At 39.2% G+C, this 6358-nt stretch overlaps 1 pseudogene; it reads left to right on the top strand.

Moving 5' to 3' along the window:
- The first annotated feature begins 3024 nt into the window (after window positions 1-3024).
- LOC124106424 (growth hormone-inducible transmembrane protein-like) lies at window positions 3025-4186 on the top strand (annotated as a pseudogene).
- The last annotated feature ends 2172 nt before the right edge of the window (window positions 4187-6358 follow it).

Raw genomic sequence — 6358 nt, 5'->3', positions numbered from 1 at the left:
GCCAGCACTCAGGGAATCTTGGCTTCAGAGAAGCTTCTATAACCAGCGATCTCTTGCTACATCTCTGTGCAGTTTCCTGGACTTCTACCTTTCTCTCAGGTCTGGACACCTTTGTCAGACACCACTGGGAGAGAGATTCAGAAAATTCTGGAATGTACCTAAAGACATTTAATCATCAGGCTATGATATCATCAATTTGGTTTCATGGTCCTATCTAATATTTTTAAATTTATTTTATTTTAGTGGCTCTTCTTAATTATACATAACATAGAATCCATTTTAATAAAATTATACAAGCATAGGAGTTCCTAATTATAATTCCTATTTTAATTATTTTAATTATGAATCCCATTCTTGTGGGTGGGCACAATGGTGGAATTCATTTATGTATTTTATATGCATACAATCTAACTTATGTTAGATTCATTCTATTGTCTTTCCTATTCCTATGTTGGCTCCCTTACTTCAATGCTTCTTTGGATAATCTCCTGAACTTCTCCTCTTTCCCGCCCTCATTTATTGTGGTTTGGCCTCCACATATCAGCAAAACATGCCACCTTTGGGTTTTTTGGATTGGCCTGTTTTACTTAGCATTATAATCTCCATATCCATCCATTTACTGGCAAATGTCATATAGTCATTCTTCTTTATGGCTTAGTAATATTCTGTTGAATATATATACAACAATTTCTATATCCATTAATCTGTTGATGGGCATCAAGGTTGGTTCCATAGCTTAGCTATTGTGAATTATGCTGCTATAAACATTGATGTGGATGTATCCCTGGAGTATCCTTTGGATATATGATGAGGAGGATGATAATTGATTCAAAAGGTGGTTTTATTCCTAGTTTGTTTTGAGGATTCTCCATACTACATTCCAGAAAAGTTATAAAAATTTGCAGTCCCACCAACAACGTATGAGTGTTTCCTTTTCTTTACATCCTCACCAAAATTTGCTGCTACTTGTATTCTTGATAATTGTCATTATAATTAGAGTGAGTTGGAATCTCAGTGTAGTTTTAATTTGCATTTCTCTAATTGCTAGAGATGTTGCCTTCTCAGTGTTTTTGACTCTTGCTTCTCAGTAACAGCATATGTGGTAATTTGGTGACAAGTTTTGCTCTATTTATTAAGTGGAAACAATATTTTCTTTGAAGGATTGACTGGGAATCTTAAGGTACATGACCATTAGTCCAGGGATGCCTCGTACACAGTTGTCCTTCCCATGATTATGAGAAAAATGGATATGTGGTTAGAAGAGGGAAGGGAGCCAGGGAGCAGGAAAGAAATGAATCATACTGGGGCCAAAAATTACACCTTCCCCTATGAAGTGTAGGTGAATGGAAACCAGGCCTGGTTCTCAGATCTTGATTAGAGGAATGGGCCATTTCCCTAAAAGCCTGTTCCCTAGCTAAGCCAAGCTGAGACTGATACCAATGTGTCCAAGATCCTCCAAGCTATGCTATGCGACTTGTCTCTAAGAGTGACAACTGAGGTCAGTTGTCACTTGAACTATTTAGGTTAAATTAATGCAGCCATTCCTTCTGAGCACATTGGTCCAGGTGCTGTGCTCAATGCTGGCACAGAATCTTGGTCAGGGCAGACAAGGCCCAAACTGCCTGAGGATTTTCTAGCCAGTGAAGGTAGCAGCCCCAACCACAAAGGGGAACAGGGCTCTAGATTCATCCTAGTGTTAACAAGCAGCATGTCAAAATATGGTATTAAGCTGTGCTGATGAAGGAAGTCCCTTGTGGGATCCTGCTGAAGAAGGTGGACATCAGGGAGAGAGACAGAGAAAGAGACACAGGGAACTGTGGCCATAGCTGGCAGCATTGTCTGGTGACCTTGAGTTCCCTTACAAGAGGAGAAGCAAGAAGTAAAGAGTTCACTTGTGAATATTCATCCTGAATTGTAAACTCCCTGAGGTCAGGATCAGAGCTCAACATCCAAGCAACATTGGCACATTCAGTCCAATATGAAAGTCCAATCTAAGCCTTAAAATTTAGGAAAATATTCCTCAAAATCACATGCATTCTGCAAAATCAATTTCCATTTTTTGTTGATGTGAAACCCCCATGAAGTAGGACAGGCTAGGCACACCTGGAAGAGCTTTCTAGCCTGAATTCCCAGGGACAGCTGAGTAGGGTATACAGGCCAGAGGTAGCTGTGTGTGGTCTCCGAGGCTCACTCACAATTTTTCATATCTCTGGTTGTATACAAAGTATATTCACACCAATTTGTGTCTTCATACATGTACTTTGGATAATAATGTCCATCATATTTAACAGCTGTGTAGGGCATACAGGCCAGAGGTAGGTGTCCCAGGTAGCTCTGAGGCTCTGAGTGAGGACATGGACTATATTTGGGTCATATCTTTTTTATGTTTCTACACACTGCCTCAGAAGTTCACTAGCACCATATAGTTTTATATGGGTTGAAACATTTTTTTCAAGAAATGCAGCATCAGATAGCACACTAGTAATCTCATCACACATGCAATTAACTATTTTTTTTACATGTGAACATTATCTGAATTAAATCATCCATATTTTTAAACCATCATTTTTAAGTCTGCATAAGAGCTTGTAGAACAGTTGTACCATGATTGACCCATCCATATTGCTCCTCTTGAATATTTGGGTTCCTCCTAGTTTTTAGATATTCTAAAAATAACATGTAAAATATAAAGATCTTGCATGGGAGGAATAGACTAGCTTTTGATAGGGCAGGGGGTGGAAGGGGAGGGGAATGGGCATGGGGTTAGAAATGATGGTTAAATATGATGGACATTATTATACAAAGTACATGTATGAAGACACAAATTGGTGTGAATATACTTTGTATACAATCAGAGATATGAAAAATCGTGAGTGAGCCTCGGAGACCACACATGCACAGGCAGTAGGGAGCAGGCTGAGGGTGAGGAGATGGGGTATGCACATTTTTCAGGCCCAGAAGGCAAACTGCGTGGTGCAGGTGACTGGGAACTTAGTGGTTAGATCTGCTTGGTAAACCTGGTGTGTCACCCTGTTGGCTGCAAGTTTTGTGTGTCTCCAGACACTACCTTCCAGGGTTTTCCATCCAGCTTTCACCAAGGCCTCCCCTGTTATAAAGAATTTCATCACGAAAAATCAGTGGCTCTTAACACCCAGCAGTGAATATGCCACCAGGACAAGAAGTGGGATCTGCCATGGGAAAACTGGCCAAGAACTCAAAGACACTGCAATGGAACCATCGATGGAAAAAAATATTTAAAATTGATCAGATTGGAAGGTAGTTTGTTAGCTGGAGGAGCTGCTGTTGGTCTTGGAACACTGTGCTACTATGACTTGGAATGTCTAATGAGATTGGAGCTATTAAAAAGGTTGTAATTTGTCCCCAGTATGTGAAGGATAGAATTAATTCTACCTATATGTACTTAGCAGGAAGTATTGGTTTAACTACTTTGTCTGCTTTGGCAGTGTCTAGAACACCTGCTCTTATGAACTTCATGATGAGAGGCTCTTGGGTGACAATTGGTACAACCTTTGCAGCCATGATTGGAGCTAGAATGCTAGTATACTCTATATACCATAAGAGCAAAGCCCAGGTCCAAAGCATCTTGCTTGGTTGCTGCATTCTGGTGTGATGGATGCAGTAGTAGCTCCTCTGACAATATTAAGGGGGCCTCTCCTTATTAGAGCTGCATGGTACACAGCTGGGACTGTGGGAGGCCTCTCCACTGTGGCTCTGTGTGCACCCAAAGAAAAGTTTATGAACATGGGAGCACCCCTAGGAGTAGGCCTGGGTCTTGTCTTTGTTTCCTCACTGGGAACTATGTTTCTTCCCCCTACCATTGTGGCTGGTGCCACTCTATACTCAGTGGCATGTATGGTGGATTAGTTCTTTTCAGCATGTTACTTCTGTATGATACTCAAAAAGTAATCAAGTGTGCAGAAGTAGTACCAGCATATGGATTTCAAAAATATGATCCCATCAATTTGATGTTGGGAATCTACATGGATACACTAAAAATATTTATGTGAATTACAAGTATGCTAGCATCTGGAGGCAACAGAAAGAAGTGAAGTAACAGCTTCTGGCTTCGCTACTGAATTAGATGTCTTACTTGTTTAACAGCAGATATTTGTCACATACTTTGTACAAGCAGCTTTCCATGAAGTTTAGAAGTTAGGAACATATGTTATCAACATGTTTAAGATGTTCCAATAATGTGATCCTTCAGGTTTGCTTTTTTTTTTCTAGAGAATAAACTCAATAATTCTCTTCTAAATAAGCACATACATTTCCAATTCCCATTTTTAAAAATACTATAACAAAATATGAAATCTAAGTTTTGTGTTGTAAGAATTTTAGCTTTTAAGTTTATTGGGTTAAATTTAGCAAACTCATGTTTGCCTGCATATTTGGGGAGATGCAGAATGTTGAAAAATATGGGTTTTGGTATAGAGACCAGAGAGAAGTAAAACATCATCTGTAGTCTTTTGTTGAATACTTAATATATCTTAGTTATGTGATCATGAGAAACTAATAAGAGTCATCTAGGTATTTGGAAACAGTTGCTATTTTCCCATGTGTCTATGAAACAGAGGTGATTAAATTTGCTCTGCTTCTCATTGCTGTCTTTACATTGTGGATGTAAAGATTGGCTTTTCATTGTTTGGGCAGTTCAGAATGTTAATCATATGGAGAATTCCTGATAGAATTATGTGAGTTTACTTTTGAATATTTTGTTTCAAGATAAAATATTTATTCATAACATTCCACTGCGCAACCAGCATGCTAGCTTCATACTAGAGGTTCGTAGCGTAGAAGTTAACTAGTGAGATCAAAATAAACACACAAACTCAATTTACCTTTTTCTTTGACCAGGTCTGAGACGGCTCTCCCCTCTGGCTCCTGCCTTGAGCCACCTGGTGGGGCAGCGAGGTTTACACAGGCTAGCAGGAGAGAGAGAGGCAGAGCACGCCAGAGAGTGGCCTTTTATTGGGGAACAAGAAATTCAGGGGAAAATTCCATCCAATGAAGGTCGAGGGGGACAGCATTCTAATGTCAGGGTCAGTGATTGGTCTCAGGGTCAATGGTCAGTCACACCCCCACGTGGATGGGCTCTTGAACCTAGAAAGGGTGGGGATTAGTTCCGACACAGTTTAGCCAGAACACCTCACACCCAATCAGGGAGGTGCACAAAATCACATGCGAGAATAGCTTCCCACATAACATGAAACTTGTTGCTTTTTCTTTTTAAGTACACAAAGATGTGTTTATAATTGCTGAGGATTTGTTGCATACTTATTGTGTAATTGAATATGTGCTTGCTTTTCTTATCTCTTCAAACTCAGGAGCCTTTTTCAGAAAAGTCTGTTGCTTACACTGGAGATTATGAAAGAAGTTTTCTCATAAAACTGAAGCCAGATTTAAAGATAGGTAGTTAGTGTAGTTAGGTAAATAGGGTCTAATATCCAGTAAGATAAAGAAAATGGAGACCATTATGGAGAATGGAGTACAGGAAACCAGAGCAGCACTTGGGGAAATTGAAATGTTAATGTCCCCAAGGCCCGGAACCCATCCTAAGGAACTGTTAATGAAGTGGCTCCCAGCAAACAGGGTGGTGCTAATCAAACCACCCCAGGCCCTTCCTGCCTATTCCTCTAGTCCACCTATCTCACACCTTTTGGCCTTCCCACCTGCATTCTATCACTACAGGATAAAGGGAAACAAAGGACAGAAATGTGTGAAGTTTAAAAAAAGACCTTAGCTATAAAAAAGGGAAGACCTTCCCCTTCTATGGAAGGTCGGGTACCCTTCTTCCTCTGGGGAGAAGTCTTTTCTGCTATCCTTTAATAAAGCCTTCCACTTTCCACTCTACACTTGCCTCAGCATGCTACTTCAGCATTCAGGGAAGCAAGGACTCACTGGTAAACAGTGGTAACAAAACTGTTGGTTTCTTACATTCCCTCTGAGATTAATAAGCACTTAACAAGCAAAGCAAAAGTAGTGTTTGTAAAATGCATGAATCAGAAGTGTAGTAGGGAAAGTGTTTTGTTAGTGTCCACTAGCAGTTTTCTTTCTGTCCTGCATAAACCACTACTTAGCTTTTTTTTGTGATTATAAGTTTTTTGATACAAAAGAGTTATTTTTGGAAGTCTTTAATGACAGGAAAGAAATATGTATGATTATTGAGATCATTGCTGTTTTTGAGAAATATTTATTACAATAATCCAGAAATAACTATTTTAACCATCAAAAAAGAAAAATTATGCTCTGTATGTGTAATAAGAATTGTAATGATTCCGCTGTTATATATAACTAAAAAATTAATTAAAATAAAAAAGTAAATTATAAAGATCTTATC

This window comes from Marmota monax, unplaced genomic scaffold (genome assembly GCF_021218885.2).
Source record: "Marmota monax isolate L192 unplaced genomic scaffold, Marmota_monax_Labrador192_F-V1.1 WCK01_AAM20220418_F8-fsc00469, whole genome shotgun sequence".
Lineage (NCBI taxonomy): Eukaryota > Metazoa > Chordata > Mammalia > Rodentia > Sciuridae > Marmota > Marmota monax.
The sequence above is the reverse complement of the archived record's forward strand: the minus strand, read 5'-3'. Positions and strand labels throughout refer to the sequence as shown.